At 41.1% G+C, this 23,361-nt stretch overlaps 1 protein-coding gene across 7 annotated transcripts in view; it reads left to right on the plus strand.

Moving 5' to 3' along the window:
• Positions 1-1,883: 1,883 nt before the first annotated feature.
• Positions 1,884-23,361, plus strand: part of cald1a (caldesmon 1a) — a 49,524-nt gene continuing 28,046 nt past the window's right edge. For 6 of the 7 annotated variants that reach the window (XR_006842157.1, XR_006842156.1, XM_046378622.1 and 3 more), the window contains exon 1: positions 1,884-2,017. The gene's annotated coding sequence lies outside the window, so the exon portion shown is untranslated. Of the gene's footprint in view, positions 2,018-22,753; positions 22,909-23,361 lie in introns of those variants that run through there. The other variant, XM_046378623.1, reaches the window with a different exon arrangement.

The raw sequence follows: 23,361 nt of genomic DNA on the forward strand, positions 1-23,361 counted from the left end.
TTGGTTATCATTTTTGAGTCTATAAGTACACAGTAGAGAGATACAAGAAGGGACAGGAGACAGATCAAAATGATAAAAGTCCAGGCTGCTGCAGGTATTTGGTATGCACATCAACCAGCTGAGTCACCAAGAGATAGATGCCATCCATTATCCATCATATGTACACAGTGAGAGAAAGGCTGCAGTATGCTTTAAGTTGATGTTTCTGGTTATATTTAAATCTGCAGCTTTTTCCCTGTTGTTAAGGAAAGTTTTGTTTCAGTAAGCCATGCTAATACTGTTGCGGAATAGCATGTGAGACTTTCATTGGTAGCGATAACACTTTTCTACAATGCAACTTTGGAAGCAAATCCCATCCTTACCTCTAAAGTAAGCTTCACACAAGGTGGCAACGTCACTCTTTCATCTGATTTGAAGCAATATGATGAAATGGGAAAATGTCAAAGGTTTGTTAAAAGCAATGTGGTATTAAACCCTTTGTAACTGGTTCTGAAGTGTTTTGTCTGATGCAACAGAGGTATATGTCATGTAGATTTGACTGCACGGATTTCTCTGACCTGGGGCTCCAAGGACATGTGCATCCTTGATGACTCACAGAAAGCAAAACAGCCAAAAGCCATAATATTTTCTCTTTTAGTTTTGTTGAGAGGGAGGGCCCTCTAATGCCCCCTCCACTTCGTCTTTGTCCAGCCTTTCTCCCTGTGCACATTGTCTCCTGCTCTGTCACACATACAGAGGGCACATGCACACAATCAACAGACCACATTTATTTCGCTTTATCTTAGAAAAACACACGCAAAAGAGCAGCAGCGCATATGGTGCTCATTTCTGCACCAGTGGCCTAATGCTCTTAAGTTCATTCTTTGTGCGGAGCATCATTGTTTTAAAGGGGAAGACAAAGCGGGGCAGTGTCTGCATGCTGGTGTTTCATAGCAGAAAGTAGAACACTGCAGCTATTGTGTTGTCACCTCCAAACTTCCTGCATCCTTGCTGAAATGGCTGACATGTTGCAAAATAGCAGCCTTGCATTTGGTGGAAACAACCAAAACTTGACACTAGGTTTTTATCAATATCTTTATGTAAAATAACTGATGCTGAAAGTAATGTCAAGGGTGCAGCTCCTCTTGAGGAAACTATCACACCCTATTTTCTCTTGGAATTTAGATAGATAGATAGATAGATAGATAGGGATGGGGAAATTCAACTTTTATCTTCTCAATAACCTCTAGTGGCATCTTTTCATCCATTTTGTAGGTTCGCAGGGATTTTACTTGCGATTCTCACAGCACTTTAAAGCTATTAAAATTCAGCAGAATTAGCACCCAGTGTATGATTGGGCTGAATGGATAATCCACAGACTTAACTGGAATACTTTCTGCTGGAGAAACAGGCCACATGAAACTATCCACTTTAAAGTCTGTTGTTTGGGGAGAAATCTCTGAGATTAATGTCATGTACCATCTTAACTGTCACACATTGATGGTGGTTATTTGCCCCATGATGATCACTTTTCACCTATTTTATGAAGTTATCGCCATGTTAACATGGAAGCTTTTTTGGCCCATTGGCCTGAGGGCAATTGAGCCTTCCTTTTTGTGCAAGATTAACATTTCATCTGATCGCTCTTGACAGATGATTTTCTTTCAGGGGCCTTCCGAAGGATAACCAAAAAGGGGCACTTTCTGCCTGCAGTCACTTTGGCTATTAGGAGCTTTGCAACGAGTTGCTCGCAGATTTGACACTTTTCATTTGGACTCGAGCAGCCTTTGAGAATGCTTTGTGAGTGCAGCCTGAGCGATAGTCCAGCGTTTTAAGAGCAGACTGGAGCGGACAACTCTGCCAAGAGTGGATGTGCGCTTATGTTTTAAAGGGAGGGGCTTGAACGGGTATTCAGTTTGGGTTTTTTTTTTTTTTTTTTTTATCACTGAGTGTAGTGAAGGACCGACTGCTGACTGGCTCCCTCTCCTCTCCTCATACTCGACTCAGCAGCTCTACTTTGTCCCGTTAAGATCCACAGGTAAGCGCAAAAAACTTACCGCTTTCCACATACTGAACAAGTCTCAGAGGTCCGTAGGGAGAAAGTTCATGACGCACTGATGCTTTCGGGAATGAAAAATGCGATGCTTTATGACACGATGGGAGATGATCACATTTTGGGTCCGCCTGTGCGCATGGGCTGCTGCTGATACTTTTCAGGATATTTTGGCTCTAAGCCGCTCCCTCTTTGTGCGCTTTTCACGCCAGTAGTTCACCAAAGGCAAAGTAAACTCATCATAACGAGCTATAATGAGCTTTTTTGTTGGTCGACGAGTGACGCTGACATGAAAATGTTTGGTTAACCGCGTACAACACAAAGAAAAGCATTTGTCCTCCCCTGTAATGCGCGTTCAGTCCTCCAGGGCCAGCCAAGTTTCTCTCTAACTACAGCCTAAAACAACTTATAGGGCTGGGGAAAATTCTGCAGATATATTTAATGCCACATATTTTTGTCTGTTAATAAAAATTCATCCTTCAGACCCCGAAGGAAGGCTGTGTTCTTGACCCATGACTTCATGTGAATAAACCTGTTTAAATTTGACATGTGGTAGGTGTAAGTTGGTTATAAGGAAGAATGGGTCCCATATGGCTCCACGTGCACCACAAAGATCAAATTTGAGCCTGTGATTATGCTGAGATACAGGAGGCAATTGTCCCTTTGTGTATGAACTTTAAACACATCCAGCATCTCCTGCAGACAAAGCCATGGGGCAGTTTTGCAAAAGGCAGGCCTGCTCACTCAAAAATGAATCCACTTCTCATCCTATCAAGGTATCACATTCTTTGCAATCCCAGCGGCCCTGAGGCAAAAGGCTCTCTTCAACTCTCATTGTACTTGAGTTGGCCAGCAAGTCTTTTGATCTCAGCTTTATTACATAGTACTATCTGTGAAATGGAAGCATGGAAAATGGGAAAGGGTGGAGGGAGCGAGCTGTACAGGGTAGATTTGTAGGTTCTTTTTCAACTGCTTTCAGGCCAGAGACAGTGTAATTGCCCATGAAACTGTGTCTGATAAGTTGTGCAATGTTTGGAAAACACATGGAGAAACCTGGTGGCAGGTGACTGAAATGGTCTCTGGAATGCAATGCATAACCATCTTCTAGTTCCCCACCACCACCACCACGGCCACTACCACTCACCCACCCACCACCTGACATGTTCCAAATGTGTTGGATTTATTGGAATCTGGAAGTTATTTAATGCTTTTTATAATGTAAAGGTGGATATTGTAAGAATTTCTTCATATGATTGATATTTAAAGGTTTAGGTTGGTTTGTTCGAGTTGGAAGCTGAATGTTTCAGCCATTTATCCATCACTTTCAACTATTTCAACTGTTTATGTATTCCTTTTACCACACATCTGGACTGTTCAGGTCCACGTCTTGCTATTTCAGTTATTTTCCACTACTTTTTGCTTTTGCACCATTTTACCAATAGTTTTAGCTATCTGTTAAGATGTTTGTTTATCCATCTGTGCTAGCTAACTAGTCCATTTCATTGTTTTATCTATTACTTTTTTGCTAAGTATGAAATTGTTTATCTAGTACTTGTAGTTATTTCAGTTATTTTCCACTGCTTTTAGCTGCTTTTTATACATTACTTTTAGCCGTCTGTTTTAACCACTCTTTAGTATTTTTTTTTAACTAACTTACTTTTAACTAACATTTCAGGCTTTACACTAAAATGCATGTAGAGCTTTGTAGTGTACTTGGAAGGGGATTTTGTAACTGGCACAATATGATATGGGTGCAGAAGAATCTGGAGGTAATTGCAGAGAGTGATAACAGGGGTTTGGCAGTGTGGGGCGAGAGCCAGGGTTAGGGCTGGGCGGGCAGGATGTAGGGAACACTGCCATGCATTTCCGTAGTCTGGCTCTGGACTGCACAGTGCGGTGAAGGCTTCTGGTTACTGTACACTGGCTGCCTCTCTTTCTCCCTCCCTTCCCCCAGCGAATTGATCAAAATTAAATGTTGGACCAAGTCATTATTTACCTCATTCCCATTATAATCAACATGCACTAAAGTATGAGGCATTCATTTATCTGCCTGTGTACAGTTATGAGTTAACATACATGCAGTATATGTTGGTGCTTTGTTATAGTTTGATCCTAGATACTCATAATCCACTACAGTATCAAGTTTGAAAGCAAGAATCCAGAGTTTCCTTGCAAGGCAATAGTTTCTTACCACCACTGTGCTAAGGCAGCCAAGCAAGTGGCAAACTGAATTTGAATAGAATGGAAAACTGGCAGAGGCAGTTTTCTAACACAAGTCATCAGACTGTTCTGTTCTTTCTTAATAGATGTTTACCTATACTGGGTTTGGTGTTGAAGTTTTCCAAATGTGGTTCATTTTCCAGTGATTGCAAGCTGACATGTCCGTCCAAATATACATTGTTGCTGCACAGCAGGTGCCAGAGTTATTTTCTGGTTTCTTCTCATAATAGACCGGCGAGACTATGTCAAGCATGTTTCCTGTGTTCTAGTCTTTTTTTGCCCCATGGCATAATTTTATGCAGATTTGTTTATTCTAAGAATATGGTTTGAGATAGAGATGCTGCCCCACCAACCACAACCAAAATGAGTGTTTTATCAAAGACGTCCTTGTCATCAGTGTCCACCGACTGCCCTGTATAAAACTAGTTTCAGTTCTAAGTTCGTGTTTTCTGGACAGCAGCAGCAGTAGGACAGGGTTCAGGTCATTTTAAGTGATTGTGATTGGCATGCAAAAAGCGCTCATGGGACATAGGCCCTGAACTGGAACCCCACAGCGTAGACGTTCTGTTCTCCCCTTGCCTTTGAATTCGATAGCATGTAATTTGAATGTGCTGCGTCCAGAACCGCACACTAAGTTGTATAATATGGTGAGCTTGCACGGACGGGCATATCTCAAGTTGGAAGAGAATTCTTAACTCTTTCACGGGGCAGTGACGGTCAACAAGTGGCGGGCAAATAATGGTAGTGCTGCTTAATTGCCTGTGATGTCGTACGAGGCCATGAAACCTTAGATGATGTTTGTTCAGGTCCTGCAAAATCAGAGTTTTGTAGGTGTTTGTGTTTGTGGTATGCATTCAGAATTCCTATGTTATTTGCTATTTATAAAGAAAAAACGAGTTGTTGTTCCTCATTATGCAGCAAAGCTCACTTGGAAAAGTTCTGCAGAGAAATATTCACAATGTTCTTGGATGTTCTGGCATTTGTTCACTGCACAATTAGACTCTGGTCGTCTCTTGGGTGATGGAGAATGCTTACTCTCCTTTTTCTCCCCTCTTCCAGTCGGCCCCCACCCCCACTTATAATAGATTCTGCACCATATTAAGTCTTTATGATCAAATCACATTTACATAGCTATTTTCAAGCCACAGATCCAATACACTGTCCATACATAAAGAACAGTTCTTTCTCCCAGGATCTGAATTTCAGCTTCCTTTCTTTCCAAACTATTTCTCAAACTTTGATTCTCCTGACTGAGGCAGTCATGTGGGCATGAAAGACTTGTATTTGAATTCCTCTGGGCTTTAGTCACACTCTGATGAAGAGGGTTTGTTAGATCAGCCTCTCACTCGTGTCGTTTTCTGACTTAAAAGCGCTATCACTCAAGGCCAGATTGCCTAATAGGCAGCATGGCATGTTGGTGTTAGTAACTGGCATATTGGCTCACCATCTGCTAGTTTCCAGATGCCAGGCTTCGCCAGAAGTTCCATAGTCATAAAAACTATTCTTTTCTTCCCAACTAAATCTTTTGGGTTTTTTCAGTAGGTGATGATTTAATTCATGAGGCAGCCTTGCTTTATATCTTAAAAGGTAAAACCTCTCTCTTACTCACGTGATCTACATTTCATGGGTTTTTTTGTGGATGATTGATTGTGCGAGAGTGAGGTCAGTGCTCCTAAGCAGCGCTTCTGATGTCATCCCACAAAGATGCATGTTCTCCCCTTCATTCCCCAAAGCGGGTTATTCGTAGAAGTGTACAACGCTGTTAAGAGGGACATTCAGCCTTTGGGGTTCTTCTCATCTGATAAAACAAGCACAGGAAATGTCTCTGTTAGCTGATTGGCCTTGTGTTTTCCTTCAGCGTCCTCCCACTGGGACCTCAGACATGCACAGTGTGTCCCTGTGGTAGAGAAACCACCTTACTTGTCTCTCTCCTTACGACTACATTAACTTTCTCTTTGCCTCTGTCCTTTTCTTTAACACCAATCTATTCTACTTCAGTCCTGTACTCCCAGAAAGAAATGATTGCTATAACGTTCATTCTCACTTCAACCTGCTTCTCCTCTTAGCCAGCTTTCCTTTCTTTTCCCTCCTGTCCTCTCTTCACCTCCCCCTCCTCCCTTCTCCTCTCAGTCTCTCGTCTTCTCCCATAGCGTCCCAAAGCTAAACAAACATGGCTAATCAAGAACCTGTCAAATCACCTTTTAAAAGTCCCATATTTTAGGGTAATGGGGAATTAAGGGAACATGAAGGTAATAAAGTGATGTAAATCCCAGCGGCATGTGAGAAAAATACCATTGAGTGTAAACACATGACCAATGAGGTCATGTGTTTACACAGTTAGCGAGGTTAACCGCTCATGAATTGCACAGGGGAAAACAGACAGGGCAGTGTGTAGGTCAGTTATAGGCCTGCTGGATTTATGCTTGCGGCTGTAGAGGCGCTGAAGTGTGTATGGCGAATGTGAAGGACAGCTTGGAGAGTCCACATTGGACGTCTGCCATCATAGGAGTGAGAACTGGCGAGAGCGAGATCAAGTTTGTATGGTGTAATGATGGAAGTGAGGACTTACCTCATACACATAAAACAATCATTGTGTCCTTACATGGGTATTCAACCGAGTCAAACTTCTACTGTAACTCTGTTTCATTCTTTGGAAGAGCTTCAGAGTTGAGAGTATTTTTTATTATTTTTTTATTACAATGCATTTATTAGAATGCATTGTTGTCGGATGGTCTCACAACTTAGTTATATATTTAATGATCATTTTTGCAATCCATCTTAATTTTTTCATTTTTTTCAAGTTCCAAGAGTCAAAGCTTGTGTTAGTTCAAAGCCCAAAGAAGATGAGTTTTAGTGAAAAAAATAACTTTGAGATGGAGGAACAAGTAAATGCTTTGTAAATGATTTAAACATGCATCACGAGCCTTCCAGCTGTGTTTCGATCTCCACCAACTTCTGGAAATATTCATCTCTTTCACAGCTAAATATTCTAATGACAATGTTGGGAACAGTGAGTGTGAAATAGTTGTGGCCCACAAAACCAAAACAATGAGCTGAAAGATGCTTAAACACCTCACAGAGCAACACCTTTCACAAAATACAAGTCAATGCATTGTTGATTTAAAAAAAAAAAATCCACTATAGCAGCTTTCAGCCTTTGATCAGTGATCAGAAGTGTGGGTGACTAATTTTCTTTTCACTTTTTAATTTTCATTCATTCGTAATCTTTCTCAAACCTTTCTCGGTCGAGAATCTTAAGTGAGACTTTTGCACGTGTCTCATAGCAAGTCACATTGTTTGAAATGGTCCGCATCCATCATTCCCACCAACAGTAAGCCAGTCAGGCAGCAGCACAGTCTGAGGTCTGTGTCAGGGCTGCAGTCGGGAGCAGCGGTAATTGTTTAAGAGTGCATTTATAGAGTGTACTCTTTGTGCCTCCTAATCAGAAGCATACTCGTGCATTTACATACGAGCCTCCGAGGATTGCTAAGGAATGCATTACAAGCGAGGCAAGAGGACCGGGTAAGGAGTAAGAAAACCAGCTCCACTGGGCCACTCCACTGTTGCCATTTCTTTCCACTTCACATGTCGCTGCCCTGTTGGGAGGGGGTGAGATAAGTGGGGAGAGTGAATGTGATTAAAGCTGAAGATCAAAAGAGCGGAATGGCTGATGCAAAGCCATATTCCCTCCTCGATACCAGAAACAAATGTGCATTCTTGTATTTTTTTAGACATGGATACTGAGGATTTCTCAAAAAAAAGTCGAAATCCAATGCTCTATTCTGCCTACCTATTAGAGACCTTTTATAGATTATATCTGTTTTTGCGGATTGATTTCAGTATGCATTAGGTAATTTGTCAGTTTTTCTCTCCCTCTGTTCTTACTCTGGTTGTGTAAGGGGACAAGGAGAAAAAAAATATGGCTTCAGAAAACCATTTTAATCAGACGGTGGTCCGCAGGGACAGAGGCTGGCATAAGACTGCCCTTTACCTCATCAGAGGTATGCCAGTGGTGATTGGGAGAAACACTCAGTCAGGTTTTTATTGAATAACTCCAGCTCTGTACCGGAGGGGCTTTACTGTAATAGAGCAGCACTACGGCCGTCGAGGTGACAGCCAAATGGTACTTATTAAACTAAGGGATGATTCATACTATATGCTGTACTGCAGTTTAACCTTGTTGGAGGCTTACAGTTTGGCTCTAATACCAAGGTCCAGTCACATTTTTTTTTACGACTGAGATACATATGCGTACGATTATTCTCCCATCAGACAGCAGAGTTCACAAATTTCCAAGGTTAAAAAAACTCCCACATGAATACAGTTATTTAATATAGACAGTAATTTCAGTCTTCTTTCAGTTGAAGTTGTAATATCCACTTGAACTATGTGTGCGCTGAGTGGTTCAGATCAAAGCTTCCTTTGAGATGCACGTTAGCACCTCGACAGGAATAATAGCTGTGGGTCCCATCGTCTCCGCTTATTTACCCAGTACACAGCTCCCTGCACAAATTGAGCATGGCGTCTAATGGAGTGTGAGCGTGGATTAATTACCCCAGTATTTAGACTAATGGCTCCTTCTCTTGTGATTAATGATGACACATGTCACACGGAGGAGGGCGCAGCTTAAACATAAGAACAGTTATGTGTTAAAATTAGATATTTGCAGTTTGGATGTTACAGCGTTTACTTTGGCAAAGTCTGTTAATATGAAAACACTCTTTGTTTTCAATATTGTTGAAGTCATAAGCCTGTCACTGCCCTTTCCAGGAAAAATGGCATTGCATACAGCAAATAATGTTCTTGTTTAATCAAATAAAAAGAAATAAAGTGAAACGTTTGTATGTAATTATATGGTTATCAGTCAAGCACTACTTATTCCCAGGCTAGTTATATATTTTCTGATTTAAGAATGACATGGTTTTACCAAATTGCTTTAGGTGCATTGTTAATGGTTCATTGGATCACATGTTGAAGAAGGTACAAATACACTCAAGCGCATCGGAGGGATGGGATGGGGTGCCCATTTGGGTTGGCCTCATTAAACCTGACTTAATGAGAAACAAAACACCCAGACGCCCCCTCCCTAGAACAATGGGTTCTTGTTATCAAAGAGTCTGCGTCCCATGTATGATGGAGTTTGGCTTGCATCCCGGCAGATTTTTCATGAGGCTCAGTGTGCCTGACTCGAGCTCTGAGCCCTGCAGTGCCACTCATGTCTGTGACAGCCACCTGGGAGACCACCTTGGAAAATGGGCCCCTATTAGTTCAGGTTAGACTTAATGACCAGTAATGGTACACCGGCCAAGCCAAACTGTGCAAAAGGGCTCCGGGCAGGCCGAAATGAAATACCAGTCACTCAAGCTCTGAACATAAACACAAGGTGGGTGGTGGGTAGGGGTGGTTAGGTATGTCTTTAGGTGTGTGTATGAGGGGGTTCAGACATGCATCTTTGTTTTTGAGAGCAGAATTGACCAAGATGGAGGAGACAATATTTGAGCACGAGGATATGGATTAACCTCCATGGACATATTAGTGCCATGGGGGGTGGCTGTGGTTTTGGATTTATTCCCATTTAGCTCTGCTGCTTTGTGAACCAAATCTCATTTCCAGTTTTGCCATCAGCAAAAAAAAAAAGCAACTTCAACAGAGCAACCAGAGGAGCCTCCTAAGAGCACCGCTCAATTATTTACAATTTCATGGCTGTCTGAGATATGTGTTATTCTAATAAATTTAGGAATTAGGAGGCTTAAGTACCACACATATATTAAGCTTTAAAGCTGAAATTTATCCGCAATTTAGTGGTAAATGCCACATCATACTTATTCATTGATGATTGCGTATTCCATGGTCTAAATAGTCTGTGGTGTAGAATTAGCTCAAGCATTAAAAGTAAGAAATTCCATCATTTAAAATACTATGATATGAGTCAATCAGCCACTGAATAAAATTACTTTTAACTCCCAGGGAGAGAGAGCTGCAGATAGGGAAACATAGTGTAATCTTCAGTGAAAGAGACAAATTCAGAGGAAGAGAGTGAGCTTTGTTATGTCTCATGATGCTCTAGGGTTTCCTGGAATTCCTGGCAATGTATTCCAAAGTCGCATAACCACAGAAAGAGAGAGGAAATAGATACAGAGAGAGGGTAACTCTCCTGAAGGGCGCAGTTCAAGACGTTCAACTGACAATAGCTGCTCTGCCACTGTATACTGCAGATATGAAGATCTCTAGTGTTTGTACTGGTGGTCGGTTTGCCTTTAGACTGACAGAAACACATTACAAATACATCCAAAGAGAGAGGGGAGTAAAAGAAATATATATATATATATACATATGTGTGTATATATATATATATATATATATATATATATATATAAGGTGACATACATTATCTACTGGATATCTGCAGATTAAAGACCCTGGCTAACTCCTTGCACCTCGAGGGTGGACAGTAGACGTAAACCCGTCCAAGCTGGCTAGCTGCCACGCTAATAACAACAGCAAGCACAGCAATGCACGAAAATGAGATCTGGTAAAGCTCGTGACCTTTGGCACTGTAGAAACCTGAAAGGATTTGAGGTAATAGAAAAGTGGAATGTATTCTTTGGAAGGAGAATGTGCATCGACTGATTCAGAAGCAATACTAATGCTTTCATATTTTTAAATTTTATGCTACAAACCGCTGAAACAGAGAGAAAAATTTGCCACATTTTCCACAGGGGTGATATTTGTTGGGATTTTATCTTTGAATGAAAGAGCTCCCCATTTCCAGTTCCTGGCAACATATCTGTCAACCACTGTAGGAGGACTGAGATTAGGACTCGTTTATTCAACTGAATTTTGTGCTGACTTCTGCAGTCCTTTGTCAAGAGCTATACAATGCTTCTTCCTCTAACTACAGTATTTTCCTGTCTGTGATGGTTCCACACTCGAAATCTTCCAGCTCTTACTTATAGATTATTATCATTAAAATTGCAACTTCATGTTTCAAAGTAATTTCTTAGAAAGAACGTAGTATTGATGTATTTGTTATTGAGGCAATGCAGAAACAATTTGTGCTGACTGTAGAGGGTAATAGATTAATGAGATGCAAGTGTGTAGTGAATGTAAGACATAAAACATAACATAAACATAACTGGTGAAAGTACCTGCAAGGTAGTCTAAAACCGATAGACTGAAGTGTGCAGCGTAACTTGAACCTGTTGAATGGCTCTTGCAATTATCTTCTCTTGGTCACTGTCATGCTAGCTGAAGCCCATTTATCATCTGTCTGCTGAGTATACTGACTCGAGACGTCTTTTAGTTTCCACACCTGGCAGTCAAAGCACTTCCACCATTAAATGGCTTGGCTCTGCATCGACTCACAGAGAGGATGTCAGGGCCGCATGAATACCCAGAGAGAGATAGTCACAGGACTAAAACAAAACACCCCTGGTTGTATGGCTCTCTGTTATCATTCCGTTTTCTGACTTGTGTGTCTGCAGCAAGTGTCTTATGTGTGTGTTGCTCTGAAGAAACCCTCCAATTTCCCCCAGTAAGACTGAGCTGAAAGCACTGTCAGGGGATCGCTCCACCTCTCCACATGCTCTGAGAGTAATAGGCCCTCTTGCTCAGGTCATCTTCCTCGCCAGCCACCCCACCCACAACATACCCGCTCCTTAATCTCCTCCTATCTCTCTCCAGGAATGCAGGCCCTTATTTTGAAAAATACCTTGTCATGTAATACCCTTGAAAAGGCTAGCAGCACACTTCAAAAATTGGCATTCCACTTCATGATTTACTGGCTTGTGGGTTAAAACAAGGCAAGAAAGACAAAGATTTATGACATTTTGGAGTGATTTGAATAAATATGTCCTCTGCTGAAATCATTTTCTTTGTGTTTTCCTGGTATGGCTGTGATGCATGTGCAAAAAAGGCAAACTTGTGTCAGGGTTTGCACTCAGCTGTCATGCTTTCAACAGGCTCACAGTATGTGAGGGCATTGCATCATGCTTTTTAGCCTCACTCTAACCTCTTATGTGTGTCCATGTAAGGTATGATGGGAAGACATTCTCTCTTAGTGTGGTTTGAGCCAGCCACATAATCACCCTGCCGTTTATATTCTTTTTTTTTTTTCTATCCTTCTGATTTTTTCTCTTCCACCAAAGCGTAATATCTCCCAGGCCATATGAGAGCCACACGTCCACCCCGACTGAAACGTGACTTTTATAGTAGGCATGTCACAAGTGTACAGCAGATCCATTTTCTCTCCATTTTTTTTGCCTTTAGAGAAACATCAGGAACCTCTCAAGCTTTATGAGAAATACATTTTTATGTTCCACTTAACGTTTCCAGCATGTCATGTTATTGCCTGTCTACCAGAGGCTGCAGGCTGCTGTGGATCATGCTAATCACGTATACTTTTACATTTTAGTCACTGAGTTTTGGTGCATATCCAGAGTGACTTACACTTATTACAAAAGTACAAGTTCAGGATCTTGCCCAAGGGCCTTTCAGCCAGTCACACAGGCTTTTTGCAGTGATTGAAACTGTGATCTTTCAGTTTCTGGTTATAAGAGCTGAACTTTTCCTCACATTGCTGAAAGATTTTTAAGCATAGCAGAGGCCATTTCTGCTCCATTCCATCTTGCTTTTATCCTTTTCCATTCGATTCTGCCTTATTGCCATCAGCTGGATAAACTGTTCTCTAGCTGTGGTGTCGGCAGTAGCACTGCTTAGACTAAAACCAACCATATATCAGCACTCTGGTTCCACTAGTCTCCCTGGTCAGCTCACTAGTAGCAGATTAATGTCCTGTTGAGGAGACGCAGATTCCTGCCTGGGCCTCATTTACTCTGACAGAAGGCAGGTGTCAAGACGGGCTGTCCTAAAGGAACAAGAAGAGGCTGCTTTTCCCTTGGAAATGGACACGAGTGAACGATGAGGAAGGGATTCATGATAAGTCACATGTTCTCGTGTCCAGTCTACAAATGTTCTTTGTTGCAGAATGAGCAAAAATTCAGTTACCAGTGGTGTAAGTGGTTTTCATGACCCTCAAATGACCTATTACAAAGAGCATTTCTCCATGTGCATTTAGATTGTTATCACCTCCTTTGTCTTTGGCTTCATCCAGCATCTGTCTGTCATTATTTATTGACGATCCCATTTAATAGACTTAAAAGTTGTCACAGTTCACCTTAAGGTACTGAAAGACTTGATGATATTGTCCTTGTGTATTCATCATGACTGGTTTGTTATGACAGGAAAATGATGTGGAAAAATTGTATCGATTTATTTATTAGTCCTGGTTTGTTTGACACTATTATAGTGTAGTTCACAGTCTTGGCCCTTTAGCATGCATGTACTGACATCGCAGTTGGTGAGTGACACAAAGATGAAGGCTTGGCTCAAATGTCCTTGTTGAATCACACAACAGACTTTTATTGCATTTCAAGTGCACTGGTGTGTATTTATTGAGATTATTTGACATTCTGGACATTAGAACCAGATTATCTGATCTATTTTTTTCAATGAGGTTCTTACATAACAGGGTTGCAGCACTAAAAACTAAAACTTCCTGGATACTGTGCATACAGGAGAAGAAAGGGAATTTCTTATTTATCACTTTGCTCTCTCCTATTCGTTGCTGGGAACTTAAAGTTAAGCAACTTAAAAGGTGTAAAAGTAAAACGTATTATTGTCCTAAATGGAGATATTTTAGTGATTTATTGTATTTAACTCAATCAAGAGTGTCATAATGTTTTTTATTAGTTTTCTTTTCTTTAAACAGTTTAATCCAGGCCATTGTCATTGTTTCCTCCTACATCCAGCACTGAAGCTAAGCTAAGCCTGTTTGCCAGTTGTAGCTTCGTATACTGTGTGCAGGAATGAGAGGTGGACAGTTTTGTAAAAACAGAAGCACAAGTCCTTTTGTTTATTGCTTTGTTCTGACTTCAGACTTTTTTTTTACTCTCAGTGGTTTTCCTCCACTGTTGGCAGTTTACACACGCTCCAAAAATGTCCCAGATAATATGATAAGTTTCTGTGAAACGACATAACCAAATAGACATTTTTTGCAGCGCAGCAGTGGCAGGAGAATGTCAGAGCCGCTCCATATAGCAAGGGGAAGGGGTGGGGTAGGGGGGCAGATAAACAAACCATTTCTAACTTGAGCAGAGGACTGCGGAGTTTGAGACGGCTGTTTTTTCACCAAGAGGAATGTTCCCTTCCAAGGGGCTCCGATTCAAAGCGCACTGCTGAGACTTCACTATGGAGCTCATATGTGAAAGTGAAGAAAGCTTTTGTGTGTGTTTAAAAATGAAATGTCAGCGTAGTGAAAGCATCGGTGTGCCTTTCTTTCATGAATCCTGAGTCGTGCAGGTGTGCGTGTTTGTGTGTGTGTGTTCGCTGAGTTGTCACGGCAGGTCCAACATCACCATCAGTCATGCTGTTTTGAGAGGGAGCCAACTCTGTGGCCACTGTGTAGTGAGTGTGAGAGCTCTATCTCACTGTGCACACAGCATGCAAGAAAACCTTCCTTTTTTTTTTCTTTTTCCCAGTTTGGTTACGGGAAAAGGCAGCATTTTTTCCTTCCATATTTGGTCATATGGAGCTCCGCCAGTGAGCAGTAGCCTTTTGATGCCGTACAAACATCCCAATTTTGTGTGGGATTTGTACTTTTTGGAATGCTTTTTCTCCAATTCTGCCCGATTGTGGGTGTAGCATCTGAAAGTGCACTTTTAAAAGGGACACAAGCCTTTTAAAAATCAAAGACTGGAGAGGAATTGTGTTGGCTCTTGTTGCTGTTTCCTAAAGAAGTTGCTTTTTTACAGTATTATTTATGATTTGGACACCAAGAATCTAATTTCAAATGCAAATGTCCCTCTTTAAACCAACATTTAAAAGTAAGACTGTTTTTATAACAGTCCTTATTTTGCCAAGTCCTACATCAATTCATCTTGGGCAGTTATAAATTTAGTAAATTGGATCAGCAGCTTGCAAATAAGAATTCATCATATAATTTCACTGGTTAACTTTTCATAGTTCAAGAAAGATTTTGAAACCTGCTGGTGTTGGATATATTTAGGTCTCCTCAAAAATGAGAATAAAGTATTTGCAAATAAAATTGAGCATGTGTGTGCTGTTGAAAAAGCTGTGCGATTCAGATGGTGGGTATGGCATTTTGGGGTAATGCTTTTATTACAATTCAAGTGTGACTTAGTTTCAGGCGTAAGGTTCAAGGACACATAAACACACCCTCAGCCTGAAGGAGAAAGCTGGCTGGTGAAGCACAGGTGTTTTCAGATGTCTCACCGCAGAAAGAGAAGGTCTTCACATCTAATGCAGCTCAAATTGTGATGAGCACTACTAAACTTGTATGTGTGAGATCATGAGAGGAGACAGTGTTGAAAGAACAGTGAGTCATAGTCTAAATATATGACAGTGTGCTCAAAGTTTAACTAGGTTATCTCACTGACAGTGGAAAATAAAACACAGGATTCAAGAATGCAACATAGAAAGTAATTTGTTTTGAGGCTATCAGGGCAACACAAGAGTTTAGAAAGTATCAGACTGCAGCTTCCTTTTCAAGAGGGATTCATCATTTTGAAAGATAATTGTAACAAATGCTATTTATTATCATGAGCATATCACAACATGCTGTTGTAAGAAATGTTATGAGTGTCATGAGCTGAGCTGGACAGTACTTACAAAGATAATTCCAGTTTTTAGATTCTTAGTTTTGGTCACCATTTTTATTGGCTGTGAGGAGTAATTAGTGAGATTGGGAAGATCTGGGAACATGGAGACAACACTGCACTTATGTCTGATAAGGCAAGAAACGCAAGAGTTCTGATGATCAGACTGGTTGTAAACCAACCGATACTCAAGCTGGACAATCTAAACCACTGAGTTTGTAAAACTGAATGCACATCCAATATGTTGCAAACAATCGCCTGTTGGACAGGAAAAACAGTGTGTGAAAATCATGGTAAGTAGACCACTTGGGTCAGAGTTGACTACCAAAATTGCAATATTAAGCTCAAGTTGCAATAAAGTTCTCCTTTAAAAAACTTGAAAAACTATTTTCTCAGTTTGCCTCTCAGATTTTGCCTAATAATTTTCCCCTGAGCTTTTTGTGTTACTCCATAAGACATTTCTGTATTTTTGTTTTTGTCTTGTTGTTTCTCATTAGTGTGAAGTGAGTATGGCTCAACTGAAATAAGGTCAAGTGTCAAGTCAAATATAGTTTTGCCAAACTTCACTTTAATCAAATCTCCTGACATCTGTGGATCTGCTCCCAAGCAGATTGACTAAATTTATGAGTGTGAACCATCAACCGTATTAAATATGGATGGAATTTTTGAGTCTGAAAGTGACACCAGTGCAGAACTGCCTCAAAATGGTGGGTAATGTCAGTTGATACTTGGTGTTAACCAAAACTATATTAACTTAGAAAATGAGGATGTCTTTTCTCTACTTTTACTCTGATTGTATCTTAATTACTCATGAAAACATCGACTACTAGCACCCAGTGAAATATAATGCATCCAAGGTTTTTCATTGAGATTTTCTTGGCTTTTCTTTGCTGTGTGTGAATAGATAACCTCAGTCAGTCTGTCTCAGTGTGTATGATTCACAGGGCACAGAGAGGTGTTATGGAATGTGAACCATTGTCTGGGAATGTGGGACTATCCTTTTCCTTCACTAAATGGAAACTTAACATCTTTAACCTTCAGGTCTTTTCTTTAGACCAATGCGAAGTTTTCCTCTTGCAGGTCCGTCAACTATCTGAAAGCTAAAATCAGCACAGAGAAGAATGTAGGGCCATTTGAGGGAGGATTCCATCTGATCGCCAAGTCTGTCACTAATGACAATGCATATGAGGCATTCAAGGACTCTAGCCCATTTGTTGGACGAACCCTCAAAACCATCAGCACGTTATTCTGCCACATTTCACTTGCCACTGTGGCATTAGCTTCTCAGGTTTGCCTATGAATACTGTCTGCTCATGCACAGTGAAATTTTTCCTCATTCGAACCGAAGCCGCACTTGCAAAAATTTGTTTTGGAGATAGAGTGTGAGTGGAAAGCAGATGGTATTAAGATTGAGCTGAGGTCTGATGCAGTTGGCCACCTCAAATGTTGCCTATAATATATAGTCACAGCTGAAGACCTCGACTTTGACAACAGAAGCTATTGTGGTTGATATTCACACTGTGGAATGCAGAAGCAGACACACAAAAGCTTGGCTGCTAGGACATGGTAAGTCTTATATTATCTAACCAAATACTTAACTTAATTCATAGCCAGCTACCCCTGAGTCTCCTCATATTGTAGCTGAACACATAGTCTGCAGCTGTTGGATAAGCTACTGCACTGAGGTCCAAGAGGAGATAGAAACAGTGAGAAAAGACTTCGATCGATACTGGATTTTTGAGTGTGATAATAACATTAATGTTCTAGCATTTTCAAAAGAAATCACTAAAACACGTAACACCAGCAAATGTTATTGCTCAGCAAAGGCACAATTAAATTTGGTTATATACACATGTAGTGAGGTAAAGGTGCACAAAACATGGCCCCTTGCTGCTTGTTGTGCTTATACTCTGTGAACTTTGTATTTGAAAAGATCATTACAGATTGAATATTTAATTGTTACCCAATTCAAGCAGTTAATTTACAGTATTTGTCAATGTTACCAGTCCACCAATGTATCGGTCAGACACAGAAAGAGATTCTGAAACAGGGACAAGCGGAGATGGAAAGACAGAGAGAAATTCTTGGCCTCGGTGCGCCAAAAACCTCCAGTGAATTTATGAATGTTCATCCACAGCCGTTCTGCATCCTGGGATTGTAAATGTGTTAATGCTGCCGAGGTCTGGACGTGTGAGAGAGGAGACACATAACACAGAAAACCACAACCGCAAGGCCGGCTTTCCAAACACCGCACTGTAGATGGTGATGGATATCACACATGTACTCACACATTTCACTGTACCATAAACACACATATACTGTGCTTTCAGTGGCCTCGTGTAGTTTAAGTATTATAGTAGTAAAATCATGCACTCACTCATTTGCAGTGCACACAGTGGAGCATGCAATCATTCGTGTGTATTTTCTATGTACACATGTGGTTGATACACATGTGCAGACACTTTGCTAACACACATTTACATTAAGACATGCACTGAACACATTTGCAAATGTAAGTCTTGTTTGTTAAATGCTGTGTTGTGCACACCCTCATAAGCAGCCTGAACATATTTTAACTGCCCTGTCAGACTTCTCTCAGGAGACTCCTTACCCCTGCAGAAAACATTAGGTTTACCCAACTCAAACTGTCCCCAGAGCCCAGCCAAAACAGCTGTTAGTGTGCACTACCTACAGGCATGCAGTATCTCTCTTTCTTTATTTCTCTTCCTCCCCATTTGACTGCAGAAGGTTTATCTGTGTGATAAAATAATCATAAAATGATCCTTCTTACTTTGCCAAAATACTTACAGTATGTCGTAGCTTAGACTGAACCAGTGGACCTCTGCCTCTCTCGCTTTCTCTTTTCATTTGGCCTATACAACTAAGTGTTTTCATTGCCTATCAAGTTAGCATCTGGTACTTTCACAAATGGACATTTACAGTGGGATGTCCTAGAGCCTACATGCAAACAGAGGAGCATGTCAGTATTAGTGGTTAAATTCCCACAGTGCCAATTAACTTCAACGTACTCACAGTTGAGATATATCTTAATGATGTGCTTCATTCCAGTGAAAGTGGCTCATGTTTCCGTTATACAATTAGCATTAGCATCTCTCTTGCTTGGTCAGTGTGGCCACTAGCTAGTCCCATAGACTCTACAATGTAAGGACATAACACACAAGAATTTGTTTTACCCATGCTCTGAGGATGGTTTAGACAAATGAGATCTTTGTGGTTTAATAAGATTAGATTACAAAGAATAAAATGTACTTTGTTAGCAATAGGGCTAGTTGACAGCCAGGCTAACTGGTCAACACCTGTATCCATTTCTTTGTAAATACATGCATAATGTACATGCAGGTGCAAATGAATGAAACAATATTACTGCCTTCTCTATGTTCATAGCTGGTAGCAATAACAGCAGCAAAAGCTGGGGAAGAAGAGGAAAACTGGTAGCTGGAAAACATGAATGCTAACTATGCAAAGGGTTTCATGTAACTTTGTTTTCAAGAAAATTACTCAGAGTGCCTTTTAAGCTGAGGTGACTATTAGCAGAGAGAAGTTGTTCGGCAGTCATTTTTGTTGAGGTGACTCACATGTGTCAAGCTGGTCTGGCAGACCAATGGCAATATTAAAAGATATGCAATCCTGCTGTCACAGCAAAAGCCTCAAATTTGTAAGAATTTGGAGACAATTGTATTTTCACTCTCTTCAGCTTTTGACTAAAAGCCCCATTTTTGGTCTGACTGACTAAGTATTGATAGTTGAAGACAGGTGATGTCAAAATACTGAAATCCTGCTGCTACTTTTTTCCCCTGGTAGGGGCCTGTGATATATAACCTATTCATTATTTTCTCAATACCATTTGACATTATTTGTATTTTTATGGTATTATCCAACAGTCAGAGTGTATTTCACAACAGCAACTGAATCTATATTTTCTGTTATCTAGTCTCCAAGGTTGTTCATACTTGTATACTTCTGAAATCTGGCTTGCACATGACTGGTAAGAGTAGAAGTGGTTCATGAGTTCCCCAACATATCAGTCACTGTCACAGGTTTTCTTCCATTGATGCAAAGACCAGAAAGGCCAGCCTTTGTGCCAGTGTTGCTTTCTTATTCCAAATTATTGGAATACCTCTCTTCACCTGGACACCTGCACAGCTGTGACTTCAGAGCTGTTAAACTCTCCTCTCCTCTTCTCTCTTTGGAGGCCAGGCAGAGAGCAGCAGTACATGTAGTGTGACAGTGTTTGCTTTTTTTATGTCCTGCCTCTGTGAACTCAGGCCTAAAATAATGCACTGTTCCTTTTTTTCAGGGTATATGCACAGATATGGTAACTTCAGACTGTTGTTTGTTTTCTCACTGTTAATTGGCCTTACTCATTTTTCATTGAGATGAAAACCAAAGGGTATAGAAACCAGAATCTCAGTTTCCAACAGACTTGGTTTTATTTGCATGCATTATAATGTACCATAGTACAATATAGAATAATATCCAGAAAAAAATAATGACATTCCTATCATCCTCAGCTATAAAGCAGTATACAGCACAGCTTCCAACATTCATTTGACACTTCAAGTCTGTTGTTAAAATGGCATTACATTTTTTTTTATTTAAAGCTGTGTGTGACTGTTTCAGCTTGGCAACCACCAGCTGTAACAAGTCACCATTGTTTCTTTATTTGCCGTAGTCACAGTTGGCAAGCACAAAACCCGCACTAAGCTAGTTTTTACTTGTTTATCTTCACATTAATTCCCTTCATTCAACAACCAAAACAGTCACTGCACACATAAAAGATCCAAAGGGGGAGGCTTTTCTCCTGACTGGCATGTGAATGAGTAATTTGGAGGCTCTTTCAAGTCCCCTCTGCTAAAATCAGAGGTTAAATGGGAGCATTCCTCACATAGCTCCATAACCATAATGTGGAGATTAATGTGTTTGTCTAAAGGTTGTGAGGATATAGTTGCTCTGAGTATTACAGAAACTAATGTGACCAAAAAAACTGCAGTCTTCTTGTTTCACAGAATGCTAAACCAGCATCAGGAACATTTCACCAAATCCAAAAATAGATGCTGCAGGCCCGTACTTATTTTTCGGCCTTACTCCAAGACTGCTGCTTGATCCTACTCTGTGTCTCATTTGGCCGATAGGGGCCCATTGTTTTGGTGCTTTTAACTCGAGACTTTGTGAGAAGATAGAGGCATTATAAGGTGGTGTAATCCCAGTGGCTGTCAGGATAATATCAACTTGGCTTTCAAGGCTTTTTTAAAGGCTGGCACTTAGACACTGGGTTCTGTGCCAGGGTCTGGCAGTCTCGACAGGTAGTAATTTGACTGGTAAATGTGTCATTATAGCCATTGTAGAAGGTCGGGGCAGACAGGGAAAGAGAATGAGGGGGAGGAGGAGAGAAAACAGAGAGACAGAATAGGAGAGGGAGTGTGGGTTGGATGGACGCAGGTTTCAGAGATAAATGGTGGACTTAATGGACGGATGCAGCGGAGGACGGAAAAAGAGGTTTTACGGTGGACAGGCTAAGACGGGTTGAACTTGTAAAAAGTCTGAAAATGTCACAAACTTGTGACTCCAGGTTGCTCAACTTCATGGAATGCTGTCTTTCTCTCGTTCCGCCTCCGTTAGCTTTGCAAAGTGTGGGTGGTCCTTTCAGTGATATACACAACAGTTACATTTCTACGTCCTAATGGGGGTCTTTTTCTGCAAGCCACGGATTTCCTCTTCTGTCCTACACCTCATAAGGTGATATATCATATATATCATATATATCATAAAGTTATTCATGTAGAGTCTAATATATGGTGTGCAGTATGATCCACTCTGCTATCATATTGTTGACAAACCTTTAATTTTAATGACGAGTTTTTAAATGACATATAACTTATTCTTATACAAAACTGAACACTAAATGAAAACAGTCTTTTCCACTGCATAAATCATGCAATATTTGCAACAATAGCTCCAAATTTATATGCTGACGTGCTTGCGTTACTAATAACTTTGTCTCCCTTGGCGTCGCTGATTCTAGGAAGTATGTGATTAGACTGGTGATGTTTGGAGGCCTTGTCGGTTTTAGTTATTGCTCTCATTTTGTCTTAATTACAGTTGTATGGATAGCCCCACATCCAAGTGCCAATTGCCTTCCCCCTTTTGCAAATGACACTAAGCGTGCATCTAAAGATAGAGAGTGAATTTTTGCGGTATTTAAAATATCTCTCCTTCCTCCGTGTCCCCGAGGCTTTTACAGTGTAGAGACAAGGCCGTGTTTACTGTATGGGCTCACGGGGGGAAGGAGACTGGGTGAGAAGATGCAGTGGTGAGGGCGAAGGTAAGGAGGATCCCTTGGAGTCGTGGTTTGTTTTAACATTTCTCTACTGCCTTTGTGATTCCTGTCCAACATCTGCATGTGCTCATTAGTATGCTTATGAATGTGAATGTATACAAATGCTGTAAGGTTGTAGCTACATGCTTGTGTGTGTGAATACTTATGTACAGATGTACGGTGAGACCCTCCGCCCCATCCCCCCCCCCCCCCCCCCCCCCCCCCCCCCACCCCCCCCCCATATATGGAACTGCACATAAAAAATAAAGTAGGCAGGAAACATGCTTGTAACATACAGGAAGCTGGGCCCAAGTGCAGAGTCATGTCCGAGAACAGAGTTTAGCCAAGCTCTGACATGTAGGTAAACAATGCAGGAAAAGCCAGCAGTGGAGATAGGGAGGGGGGAAGGGAGGGACTGAGGGGGGTGAGACTCAGGGAAAGAAGGAAGGAGGTCACTGAGGCATGGAGGGAGGGACAACTAGCAGGGAGGGGAAGGAACAGGCATTTGCCTTTTCTGTCAGCGGAGACCAGACTGTGGGAGACTTTTACCAGACGTTGTTGCATTGTGTCTCTGCTTTGGAGAAGGCATTGTGAAAAGCTGGTATGGTGTGAAGGAAAAAACACAGTTTGAAGGCTAATTCAAGGTATGACAGTCATAGATATTCCTTTGCACTAACAGCATCCAATTTTCTGCCACGTTCTTCTTTCCTACTCGTGTAGTATCACCACAAAGGATAAAGTACTTAAATATTATTTTATTCAGTGCTGTCATTTTGTTACATGAGCTGCCATGCACTTTTGTCTTTTTCTCTCAGTCATTCAACTAGTGTCTCTTCAGTCATCTCCGGTGTGCACTAGGTGTTGTTGGTGGTTTTAGTTGGGGATATGTAGATGTATGATGGGAGGCTCAGGAGCTCCTGGGTGGTCTCGGTCCTCAATGCATAGCCGGTCACGTACCCTAGCAGGGTATTTTTAGTGAGCGCTGCCCTTAGCTGATTGAGTTAACATCCTGTGTTGGCTTTTCCTTATTCTCTCTTTCTGCCTCTGCTCTTCTTCCCACTTTCATTTTCTGCCTCATTCCTCTGTTTTTCCACCAA

The sequence above is a fragment of the Scatophagus argus genome, chromosome 22 (genome assembly GCF_020382885.2).
Source record: "Scatophagus argus isolate fScaArg1 chromosome 22, fScaArg1.pri, whole genome shotgun sequence".
Taxonomy (NCBI): Eukaryota; Metazoa; Chordata; class Actinopteri; family Scatophagidae; genus Scatophagus; species Scatophagus argus.